Source organism: Artemia franciscana, chromosome 15 (assembly GCF_032884065.1).
Source record: "Artemia franciscana chromosome 15, ASM3288406v1, whole genome shotgun sequence".
In the NCBI taxonomy this organism is placed as follows: Eukaryota; Metazoa; Arthropoda; class Branchiopoda; order Anostraca; family Artemiidae; genus Artemia; species Artemia franciscana.
Window position 1 is genome coordinate 17,191,742 of NC_088877.1, and position 13,679 is coordinate 17,205,420.

General features: G+C 37.1%; 1 protein-coding gene across 1 annotated transcript in view; it reads left to right on the forward strand.

Annotated features, from left to right (window-relative positions):
- The window catches only part of LOC136036111 (disco-interacting protein 2 homolog A-like), a 255,860-nt gene that overhangs the window by 32,672 nt on the left and 209,509 nt on the right, over window positions 1–13,679 (forward strand). The gene's annotated exons all lie outside the window — the stretch shown is intronic.

Sequence of the window (13,679 nt, forward strand, 5' to 3'; positions counted from 1 at the left end):
GATAGGTTGATAGGTTCTATTTTTGGGGATGATAGGTTCTATTTTTTTTTATAGATTTTTCAGGGCTATTATCTGCCTCCCCTTAAAAAAAATCAACCCCTAATTATTTTTAATGTACTGAATACAACTGGGGTGGGTACCGCTCTAAGGGAAAGAAATGGCTCGTTGTATTTAAAAAAAAGAACAAGACTACTTTTGCTTCTAGGGTTTAAGATGGATCCCTATAAGCTGGTGAAAGCCAAGTGATCTTCGATATTATTTTGGGGCCATTTCATGAAAAAGCAAGGGGGTGGCCAATATTTTTTTTTCAATGAGAATACCGAAAAGGGGAATATCTCGCTGAAAATACCCAAAAAGGTATTTTTGAAACCTAGAGGGGGGGAATCTGGGGTTACGTACCCCCCTTTCTAATTGACGCCACTGACCACTATGTATTAGCTTTCCGGAAATGTAGCTTTGATATATTGACGTACTATTACAAAGCTAAGCAGTCTTAAACAACCTGGCATGGTTCTAGATTCATTAAAATAAAAATGCCCTACTTACCTTATTTAAGGGGCTAAACTCGAAAGGCTTCCGATGTCGATCAATTTCATTTGGTGATTCAGAAATCTCTAGGAGTTTTCAAACTTATTCATGTAAAAATAGTTTTAGTCCAAATTAGGCAAATTATGTATCGTAGTTGCTTGCTTACACCCGAAACAGGTCTTCACATACCTCTTGAATTGTTTGTGTTTCATGTTGATGATATGGAAATTATAGACTTTAAGAAGTTTTGACTTGTATTTGATTCTGATTCGAAACTTCAACAATGCGTGAAATTTGAATTTACTCGATTGTGAAATGTCTTTTGTTAATGGATTAAAGGCTTTTGGCGTAGTTGAATATATTTGCCACAATTAACTTAGTGGAATGGAATTTTGACCCAAGTAAAGTCAGGGTTCAACATGAGTGCCAACCGTATACTTTCAACATTTAATTGTCATTTCATGACTTAATGAAAACCAGGCCCGTGTCCAGGATTTTTTTTGGGGGGGAGCTTTACAAAAGGATTTTTTTTGGGAGGGGGAACGTACAAAAAAACTTCAAAAAATTTGTTTATGTTAATTTTGCTACGTTTTTACGCGTCGGACAAACATTTCGGAAGGGGTAGGTAAACTCTCTAACCCCATGCCCTTGGATTTGGCCTTGCTGGAAATCTAAAATGTTAATAGTAAATCTCGAATATGAGTTCTAACTTTTATCAAACCTTTCTTGGTAATGAATGGTAACTAAAGAGGTGCTCTAATCAATAGGGATCGATACATTATAAAAAAAATCTGTAAAGTTCATTAAGTAAAAATTGCCTATCAAAAGTAATGAGGACAAGTAAGTTTGTATAGGTATTTCCGTATTATATGGTACACACTCGATAATTTTGGGTTGCGAAGATGAGACAATGACTGGTTTTAATTGTCTTTAAACCAGACAATTAGCTTCGGTTTGGTGGAAAACTCCATTTTAGCTGAATTTTAATTACATATTTAGTTGGCATTTTGGTTAGGGTAGGTATTTAATATAATGCGTTCTGTGCGGCCCCCTACAATAATTCTTTGTTGTAGCCTAGTTTTCATAATTTTGTTATTAAAGTATTGTATTTTCATCATATTTTGTTTTATTTCATTAGCATTTACCAAACTTCACTTCTCGAGTGTGTACCATATAATACGGAAGTACCTTTGAATAACTTCAGGAAAAGGAGAACCCCAAACAGGGGCACAGTCTTAAAGAAAATCTTTAAATCAAGGGTGTGTGTGTGTAAGTTTGTCCTTTTTTCAATTTTCAATTAAAAATATCGAAAAAGACATTCTTCAATGAAAATAGCCCCCTAAAAATGTATTTTTAAGATCCACCTCAACTCCAATCGACGCCACTCTAAAGACGAAGCAATACCACAGAAAGGCTACACGATATAATATTATAAAGGAAGCAATGCCACATGGGTGATCACACATTGCTCTTTTAAGGGAACACAATTATATTCACTATAGAATAGTTCCAATAAAAGGTTCCAATTGTTTGTTAGCTTCTTCTTCTCTGTGTTGTTGCTGAAAATCGATATATTAGGAGCTTGAGAGGCTAATAAGCTTTAGAGATGCAATTAGCTATTTAAACGAATATATGATTTTTACTCGTTTCTAGGTAACGTGATTTTTTTTTCTCTCCTTTGCAACCTTTATTGCGATAGAAAACGCGTAGAAGTTCATTTAAATACCAAAGATAGATTAAAAAATGGCGGGGGAGTAATTAGGTTCAGCTAAAGGGAGTAATGTCAAGTGGGCCCTTGCCATGGATTTAGGTTAATTTTTTCTTTGTATTTTGTTTTTTATTTGTTTATTTTCAGTAGGCAGGTGCTTGTTTGTAAAGCTATTTAGACAACAGGAAGTAGGTTGAAAAAGACCACAAGGTCACATCTCTAGAAATGAATCTTAATCGCTTGTTTGTGTACATGCTATTGAATTTCAAGGCTCTGCTTTAGCGCTCGCTATTTTAGCCTGTTCTTCGTAAAACGATACCTAAAAGCTAAAATTTTCCTAATTTGACCCCACTTTCCCTCCATAGAGTCAAAAGTCTCTTGCACAATCCTGTCGAATCGTGAGATCGCTGTCATAAAACTATAAAGGTTTGGCTCAGCTTGTACTTGCGCTGCAAACCTTGGGCACATACTAATAACTGTGCAGATGCGATAGTACTCTACCTTTAAGAACAAAACATTAGGAGAGAAAAATCTCAAAACGAAGATTTTCTCTCTTTTGTGTTTGTCATGGGTGGCTAGTTCGGCTTTAGTTCTCGATCTTTAAAAATATTAACCCCTATCCCCCTTGCCTACAATGATCAGTTGAAGCAACCCAATCACAGTGATGCTGTCCTTAAATTGGAAATTTAGGCTTGTAAAGTCGCGGTTTTCTGCTAGCTCCTATACTTTGTTAGTTTAGAATGTTTTGATTTTCTGACTTCCCCTATTTGCATTCACTTTATTCAGTGTCAAATAGGACCTAAAAGCGAACCTCTTTTTAGAAAAAACGGTAGATTTGTTACGCAAATCGGAGTATTTAGAGCGGTCATAGCAGTTATTTTGAATAGGCTTATGTTGTTAAGATCATGTAGAAACTTTCTTAAACAAAGCCGTCATTTTAACCCAGAGGGGGCGTTGATTTTCTGGAGTAACACGTTGCTCTTCTCTGGAAAGGACAGTAGAAAGAAAGTATTAGAATTCCGGTCTTTTAATTTTTTTTTTAATAAATAAATTTCAAACTTACAAAGACTAAATTCGAAAGAAGTATTTTTCAAAAGAAGTATAAAGGCACTCAACCTCAGAGTACATTTAATGCAAGGGAACTTTTGTGACTTTCCAGCAGTCCCTCCAAATTTTACGCTAAAATTGAACTTACAACTTTAGTCCGCACTTATCACTATCTATCAAATATGTCATAATGGTAACACATTATGTTTGTTGTTCCTTTGCTTTCAAATAGTTCGTGGTGACGAACAGTAAGGAGCGATTCGGCCCATAGTAACCCGAACTTATAAAATGGAATTTCGGTAGCAATGGATTCATTAAAAGAATTTTTGTGCTAATTTCAAATATTTAAATCTTATTAAGTTTAATTGTACTCAGCAAAAACTACGAGCCTGATAAACTTTGGGTACTTATCGGTTATATAATAGACACTCGGGAAGTGAAGTTCGATTAATGCTAATGAAATAAAACAAAATACGATGAATATATAAAAGCTTAGAAACAAATTTGGGCTATATATTTGCACATTAGGAAGGTGGGGGGTGGGGGTAATGCGAAGCATATATTAAATGCGTAAACTAACTCCATGCAAACTTTTGACAAAGCTAATGAAATAAAGTAAAATATGATGAATATATAATACTTTATTAGGAAAATTGTAAAATTACAACTTACAATTATGTACCCAGAACGCAGAAATGGTATTCTACTTTTAGAAAATCACGTATTGACACGCAAATTGACTTTCAACTTTCAAACATGGCCTAGTGTTACACTTCCAATAATGTAGCTTCTCATTGGAGTAAAAAGTTATGCTGTGTCCATTGACGCATTTTTTTTTGTTTTGGACAACCACCCCTTATCCTGGAGAAATATAATTGCCTGTTCTTCGGTCTATGGCAAATCCCAAATCTTAACTTGAACATCCATGGTGAGACACTCTTTTCTATCACTAGTCAAAGCAAACTAACCGGTTATTATCCCATCTGATATTTGTCATCCAAATGATCGACAGTATAAAGAAGTTACTTGACCAGTTTCTTGTGTCGAAATATTATAGTGTCTATTATATAACCGATAAGTACCAAACTTTGTGTGATTTTTGTCTCAAAAAAGGGTCTTTTTTTGTCTTTAATCCGCACCTATCACTATCAATCAAATATGACTTTATGGTAACAAATTGTTTGTTGTTCCTTTGCTTTCAAACCGTTCGTGATGCCCATAGTAGCCCGAAATTATAAAATGGAACTTTGGTAGCAATGGATTCACTACAAGAATTTTTATGCTGGTTTCAAATATATAAAATTTATTAAGTTTAATTCTACTCAGCAGAAGCTACGAGCCTGAGAAACTTTGTCTCATTTTCGTCTCAAAAAGGGGAAGGGAAACACCCCAAAAGTCAAGTAATTCTAAGGAAAATCCCACCATACGGTTCAGCATATCAGAGAATTCTACTGTCGAGGTTTCACCCTCTTCTACAAAAATGTGGAAATTTGTTTTTTTGCCAGAAGAACGATCACACATCAGTGTTTATTTTTTATCGATTTTTTTTTCTTGGGGAAATAGTTCTGTAAGATTTAGAGTGGGCTCATTCGAAAGGAAAGTTATAGTTCCCTTTTTAACGGACCAAAAGATGAGGGAGCAACTAGCCCCCCCCCCTCACGTCACTTTTTCTTCGTAAAGACATCTGATAAAAATGTCGGGATAGCTATTTGATTCAGCATAGTTGAAAATTTCAGTAACTATGCCTTTGGGTTTGACATGACCCCCCCCCCAATCCCTAGGGAAAGGAAGTTAATGTTCATAGTTGATATATAGTATTTGTTATTGCCAAATATATAGAATTTTATTAGGAAGAGGATTCCTGCTGGGAAAAATTTTTCATGGTGAGGAAAGTTTCCGGAGAGAATTTTCGAGGGGAAATTTTGCGCGGGGATTGGATTTCCTGCAAGGATTTGAAAAAAGGTCAACAGTTAAATAAAACAAACTTAATTTAAAGGTTGTTCAACTGAAAGTTAGGAGCAATATTGAAACTTGAAACAAACAGAAATTACTCCCTTTGTGAGAGGGCTGCCCTTTTCTCAACCTTTGTTCTTTACGCTAAAGTTTGACTTCGTGCCACAATTCTTTTAGAAAGACTGTTCAAACACAAGGGCTGTTGAATTTGAATGGGAAGTATTCTTTTTAAAAACTTCAAGACTTCAGCGTCAAGAGCAAAAGTTGAGGAAAGGGTAGCCCCCCTTTATATACGGAATAATTTCGGAATAAGTTGTAAGATTGTTCCTTACTTTCAGTTAATTTTTATGGCACTTGGTATTAACCAAGTGACATATAGCAGTCGCCAATTCTGTCGGTCTGTCTGTCGGTCTGTCGGTCCCGGTTTTGCTACTTTAGGCACTTCCAGGTAAGCTAGGACGATGAAATTTGGCAAGCGTATCAGGGACCGGACCAGATTAAATTAGAAATAGTCGTTTTCCCGATTTGACCATCTGGGGGGGAGTGGGGGCCCGGTTAATTCGCAAAAAATAGAAAAAATGAAGTATTTTTAACTTATCAGCGGGTATTGGATCTTAATGAAATTTGATGTTTGGAATGATATTGTGTCTTAGAGCTCTTATTTTAAATCCCGACCGGATCTGATGACATTGGGGGGAGTTGGAGGGGGAAAACCTAAAGTCCCGGTTTTGCTACTTTAGGCACTTCCAGGTAAGCTAGGACGATGAAATTTGGCAAGCGTATCAGGGACCGGACCAGATTAAATTAGAAATAGTCGTTTTCCCGATTTGACCATCTGGGGGGGGGGGAGTAGGGGCCGGTTAATTCGGAAAAATAGAAAAAATGAAGTATTTTTAACTTATGAGCGGGTGATTGGATCTTAATGAAATTTGATGTTTGGAATGATATTGTGTCTCAGAGCTCTTATTTTAAATCCCGACTGGGTCTGATGACATTGGGGGGAGTTGGAGGGGGGAAACCTAAAATCTTGGAAAACACTTAGAGTAGAGGGATCGGGATGAAACTTGATGGGAAAAATAAGCGCAAGTCCTAGATACATGATTGACATGATCGGAACTTATTTGCTCTATTTGGGGTAGTTGGGGGGGGGAGTAAGTCTTAAAAATTAGAAAAATGAGGTATTTTCAACTTACGAACGGGTGATCGGATCTCAATGAAATTTGATGTTTAGAAGGATATCGTGTCTTAGAGCTCTTATTTTAAATCCCGACCAGATCTGGTGATGTGGGCGGGAAGTTGGGAGGGGGAAACCTAAAACTTGGAAAACACTTAGAGTGGAGGGATCGGGATGAAACATGGTGGGAAAAATAAACACGAGTCCTAGATAAATGATTGACATAAACGGAACGGATCCGCTCTCTTTTGGGTAGTTGGGGGGGGGGGTTAATTCTGAAAAATTAGAAAAAATGAGGAATTTTTAACTTACGAACGGGTGATTGGATCTCCATGAAATTTGATTTTTAGAAGGATATCGTGGCTCAAAGCTCTTATTTTAAATCCTGACCGGATCCGGTGACATTGGGGGAAGTTTGGGGTGGGGAGACCCAAAATGATGGGAAACGCTTAGATTGGAGGGATTTGGATGAAACTTGGTTGGAAAAATAAGCAAAAGTCTTGCATACGTAATTTACATAATTGGAACGGATCCGCTCAATTGCGGGGGGGGGGGGGGGGTTATTCTGAAAAATAAGAAAAATAATGTATATTTAATTTACGAAGGAGTGATCGGATCTTCATGAAACTTCATATTTAGAAGGACCTCGTAACTCCGATATCTTATTTTAAATCTCAACCGGATCAAACGTAATTGGGGGGGGGGCAGTTGGGGGGACCGGAAATTTTAGAAAATACTTAAAGCGGTGAGATCAGGATGAAACTGGATGGGAAGAATAGAAACCTGTCTAAGATACGTGACTGACATAACTGGACCAGATCTGCTCTCTTTGGTGGAATTGGGAGGGGGGAGGTAATTTTGAAAATTGAGGTATTTGTAACTTACGAAAGGGTGACCAGATCTTAATGAAATTTGATATTTAGAAGGATCTTGTGCTATAAAGTTCTAATTTCAAATTCCGACCAGATCCTGTGACATTCGGGGGAGTTGGAAGGGCGGATCCGCTCTCTTTGGGGGAGTGGGGGCGAGGGTTAATTCTGAAAGATTATAAAAATGAGGTATTTCATTAGGTTCTTTAGGATTCTTTAGGTTTTGACCTTCTCACAAGTACCAAATGAGCTCTTGGCTCTTGGCTCTTCCAACCTCGTACCATATGAGCTCTCGGCTCTTCCGACCTCGTCACAAGTGCCATATGAGCTCTTAGCTCTTGTTTTTTTATTTAGTCCAAAAGCAGGACCTACAGTTTTTTTTTTGTTTCTTAAAGCCACGCGCTTGAATGTGAGGTTTGTGTTTTTTAAGTGCAAGTTGAAATTTAAACATATAACAAGGGATCTGATCTGACACTCACTATTCGGTAATTCCTGTCTGTTTTAAGTTTTAATATTGCTCTCTATTTTCAACTTAAAAATTATCGTTTCAAACTTATATTTACAAAAAAAATATTTGTTTCTCAAATTTACGAATCTTTGGTAGTGTAATAGTAAAGAGCGATAAAGGGCGTCCCTGAGTAAAGAGCGATATGGCTTAGGCATTTTTTCTTCAGTAGACCACTTCGTATGAAAGGATTAGTCATTGATAGTTCAGACCCATTTGATTAGAGATTGGAAGTTCAAGTGCATTTTTTAAGAGTCAAGTTATTGGATGGTAAATCGCCTCCTTTTAGATGCCCTTTAGCCCTTATTAAATCCCCCCACCTCATCACTGATACAAATTTTGAGACAGTAATTTTTTCCCGAATAGTCAAAAGGTCCAATGACTATTTTCAATGATGACATGAACCCCCAAAGCACCTGGGGCAAAGGTTGTAGGCAATGCAATTTGACCATTATTCACACGTAGGGTTTATTATTGGGAAGGGGGGAATTTCGATCATGGGTGAATCCGAAAAGCCTAAGGTTATCGAGATGAAACTTAGTGGAATGTTGAACTATATCAAAAGACACTGTATGCATCCAGTTTATCAAAATGGGCTGTCTGTAATATTTTTGGAACGCCTAAGATTATATAATTTGAAACTTTCAGGGCTACTACTGTAACTACTGCTGCTACGACTTCTACTTCTGCTTTGACTACTTGCGACTGTGACAACTTGTAACCGCGACTACTTCAACTGCGAGTTTTTATGACTGTGATTAGTAACCCTGGCTACTTATAGCTGCAACTGCAACTACTTACTACTGATACTGCAACTCCTTGCGACAAATTTTGACTGCGACTGCCATTACTTGCGACTACTGTTACTACTATGATTGCGACTACTACTATCACTACTGCTATTATTACTAAACATTTTTCGTGCATCCCCATGTCTCGTTGTGCAGTCGGGTGTCATATTGATGTGCCCAGCCATGTTTCCTTCTCATTCACTATTAATTGATTTGTCATGACATGTCGTGACAGTCTGCATGATATGTCTGTGCATGCAAATTTAGGCATAAAAGATTAGTGCTCATGGTTCCATGATACTATCTTGATGCTAATTATTTTTCACTTTTATTGCTTTTGTATGTAAATGGAAAGATTTTTGTTTGTCTCTGATATAAACCGCTGAAATGCGTTTTTAACCGCTTACAGCTTTATTTTTTTATATAACACCTATCTTCTTATCGAGACTTGCTTGAGTGAACAGAGGGCGGACCTCTAGTATGGGATACAGGGAGAGTTCTTCCCTGTAAGTTCTTCTTATTCCTGAAGGAATAAGAAGCTTCAAAAAAGTAATTTTGCTGATATAGTTTTCAAATGATAGTTTTCAAATTTCTTTGCCCTCTAATATATTTTTTTTTGCAATATCCATAGTAAAGTATTTTCACCCAACCCTAGGGATACAGGAATTTGTTTCGTGGAGGAGGGGGTGTACCTGAAAAGAAATTGCAGTTAACAGGCAAATGAAATGAGAAATATCGGAAACTCATTGTGTTTTAATTGTTAAACTTACTATTTTAATATTAGAATTTTGGCACTTTTGCATAGACTTACATAGAAGATTTACTGTTTTAGTGCTGAATATTATGATGGTTTATTTCTTAAGCTGAATCAAATTTTATGTTCATACAGTTTTCGGTTTTTGGGCTAGTATAATTGTAACTCCTCTAAGTACAGTAGCATTGACGTAGTAAAGAGTGGCTGGAACGGTAATTTGGTTGAAAGCGGGGATAACACGTCTCTTTTTGGGTAATTTCTGTTCGTTCAAGTTTGACTTGGTTATTCGTTTTAATGTCTTTTGTTTTGAGTTTCATTTTTTAGTTCACGGCTATTTGTTTTAAGTTTAACTTGATCAATCCTTTTTTTTATTATTATTTAATTGTATTAATGCATTCACAGTCAGTTCTGAGCGTTTTAGGTCTAATGTAGCCCTTAAGATTCTCTAACAGAACTTTTTGGAAAACATTATTATTTTTTTTTTTTACCTTTAATTGACATAGTTTTATAATGTGCTAATTTTACGATTATTATTAAAGTTTTCAACCTTTCATCTTAAGGAATGAAATGTTTGATTACAAACAAGTTTAAAGAAAAACTTCAAGGTTTAGTTTCAAGGTCAAACTTCAAGGTCAAGGCATGTTTTTAATGTTTTTTTTTTAAAACCTGGTGCGGACGAGAAGAAATATTTTAATTATACCGATTAGTATAGTAGTGTATTTTTGTATCTTTTTTTGGAATTGAAGGCCTTCTGACCTTCAACCCACGGACACCCTTGAATATAGACTTTCCTTATTCCATCATTTTATTAAAACAGGCCTTTTATGTTCTGTTTTGTTTTAACTAGTAATACGAAAGATAAAGCATATCTAGGTCATTTGCAAAAGGAGCTCATTAAAAAAATAATCTTTTTGTTCAATAATTTCCTACTTTAAAAACTTGCTTCTTCTGAATAAAATATTTGGAGCATCTTAACAACGAAAATTATTTTTGCTGAAGATATGAGGCACGGTTTTTGTCATTATGAAATGTGATTTAAATTCCTATCCCTATAATCAGCAAAAATGAGTTTCTATGTTCAGATAATAATGCAATTCTGCAGATATATCAGTCAAGATTCTATGTTCTTGTATTTGGAGGGGTTGGAAGAGTCACGGACTCCAAGGCCGTATCCAGGGGAGTTATGGGTTTTGACAATCCCCTGAAATATTTGTCGAACTCGTAAAAAAAACATAACAAAACAGAATGCAAACAAATTTTTAATGGGTTTCTTAAATTTTTTGGAATCTCCCCCTCCCGGAGAAATTCTTTGTATTCCCCCCTAAAAAAAAATCCTGGATACCGCCTTGGTTGCCTCCAATCTAAAAGTAAACTCATAAGGATACCCGATCGCAAGTATACGCACTGGCTATCGAGGGACAGTTTTTGAGCCAATTAGCAAGACAATGAAGCTGCTAAGCCACCGTGTGGTATGCTATAGCGTCATAGAAAAATTTACCGAGATTCCATCCTTGGATTCGTTTTCAAATGATCCCATTTCCCTTTAGTTTTGGATCTTGTACACGTGCTGACTCCTAGAGCTCTTATAAAAGTCCTTTTTGGCAAACTTCGGAGCATAATTGATTAAATTCGAGATAACTTGTCACTGGCTCTGTACGGTTTTTTATGGCACTTGGTATTAACCAAGTGACATATAGCAATCGCAAATTCTGTCGGTCTGTCGGTCGGTCTGTCTGTCGGTCCCGGTTTTGCTACTTTAGGCACTTCCAGGTAAGCTAGGACGATGAAATTTGGCAAGCGTATCAGGGACCGGACCAGATTAAATTAGAAATAGTCTTTTTCCCGATTCGACCATCTGGGGGGAGTGGGGGCCGGTTAATTCGAAAAAATAGAAAAAATGAAGTATTTTTAACTTATGAGCGGGTGATGGGATCTTAATGAAATTTGATGTTTGGAATGATATTGTGCCTTAGAGCTCTTATTTTAAATCCCGACCGGATCTGATGACATTGGGGGGAGTTGGAGGGGGAAACCTAAAATCTTGGAAAACACTTAGAGTGGAGGGATCGGGATAAAACTTGATGGGAAAAATAAGCACAAGTCCCAGATACATGATTGACATAATCGTAACGGATCCGCTCTCTTTGGGGTAGTCGGGGGGGGGGGGGTAATTCTGAAAAATTAGAAAAAATGAGGAATTTTTAACTTACGAACGGGTGATCGGACCTCAATGAAATTTGATGTTTAGAAGGATATCGTGTCTTAGAGCTCTAATTTTAAATCCGGACCGGATCTGGTGACATTGGGGGGAGTTGGGAGGGGGAACCTAAAACTTGGAAAACACTTAGAGTGGAGGGATCGGGATGAAACTTGGTGGGAAAAATAAGCACAAGTCCTAGATACATGATTGACATAACCGGAACGGATCCGCTCTCTTTGGGGTAGTTGGGGGAGGGGTTAATTCTGAAAAATTAGAAAAAATGAGGTATTTTTAACTTACGAACGGGTGATCGGATCTCAATGAAATTTGATATTTAGAAGGATATCGTGTCTCAAAGCTCTTACTTTAAAGCCTGACCGGATCTGGTGACATTGGGGGAAGTTTGGGGTGGGAGATCCTAAAATCACGGAAAACACTTAGATTGGAGGGATCGGGATGAAACTTGGTGGGAAAAATGAGCAGAAGTCTTACATACGTTATTTACATAATTGGAACGGATCCGCTCTATTGGGGGGGGGGGGGGGTAAATCTGAAAATAAGAAAAAATGACGTATTTTTAACTTACAAAGGAGTGATCGGATCTTCATGAAACTTCATATTTAGAAGGACCTCGTAACTCAGATCTCTTATTTTAAATCTCAACCGGATCAAGCGTAATTGGGGGGGGGGGCAATTGGGGGGACCGGAAATCTTAGAAAAGACTAAGAGCGGTGAGATCAAGATGAAACTGGATGGGAAGAATAGAAACCTGTCTAAGATACGTGACTGACATAACCGGACCGGATCTGCTCTCTTTGGTGGAAGAGGGGGGGGGGGGTAATTTTGAAAATTGAGGTATTTGTAACTTACGAAAGGGTGACCAGATCTTTATGAAATTTGATATTTAGAAGGATTTTGTGCTTTAAAGTTATAATTTTAAATTCCGACCAGATCCTGTGACATTGGGGGGAGTTGGAAGGGGAAACCAGAATTCTTGGAAAACTTGAAAATTTGGGTATTTTTATCTTACGAATAGATGATCGGATCTTAATGAAATTTGATTTTTAGAAGGAATTCATGTCTCAGAGCTCTTATTTCAAATCCCGACCAGATCTTTTGACATTGGGGAGAGTTGGAGGGGGAAATCTTGGAAAAACACTTGGAGTGGAGGAATCGGGATGAAGCTTGGTGGATAGAATAAACAAATGTCCTTGATACGTGATTGACAGAATCGTACTGGATTCGCTCTCTTTGGGGGAGTTGGGGGGAGGGGTTCAGTGATTTGGCGAGTTTGGTGCTTCTGGACGTGCTAGGACGATGAAAATTGGTAGGCGTGTCAGGGAGCTGCACAATTTGACTTTATAAAGTCGTTTTCCCAGATTCGACCATCTGGGGGGCTAAAGGGAGAGGAAAAACTAGAAAAAATTAGGTATTTATAACTTACGAGTGGGTGATCGGATCTTAATGATTGTTGATATTTAGAAGGACATCGTGACTCAGAGCTCTTATTTTAAATCCTGACCGGCATTAAGCCTCTTATTTTCCTTTTTAAATCAATCTATTGATTCATAGAATTTTGTTAGAGCTCATATCATATGATCTCTTGGCTCTTAGCTCTTCTCACCTCGTCACAAGTGCCATATGAGCTCTTAGCTCTTGTTTATAAAAGATGGTACTCACAGAATAGCTAAAGGTACTTGTCTGTTAAACACAATATTCTCAAGCATTATGTATATTTTGCTGATTGTAACATCAAGGAAACTGTTTTCATACCTACAAAAGACAAATTGACTTGTCACAGAATACATTGGACTTGTATAATTTGGGCTATATATTTACACACCAGGAGAGGTTGAAGTTAGGTTACTTTACTCCCCCCCCCATTTGCAAATTTATAACCCAAATTATATAAACTGTATTGTATAAACTAAAGTATTTCATTATGATTATCTAACTTCACTTTTAGAAGATATTCTGTTTAACAGATAAGTACCCCTCCCCTGTATTATTTGTTGAGTAACCCTTCCAAAACTGTTTTTGCTCGAAGATAGTGTGAGAGATTTAGAATCACAAGTGAGAACAACAAATTTGCTTGCAAGCAAATAGAAAAAAAATCCTGCTATGAATGGTTGAAAGAACTGTTTTTAGAT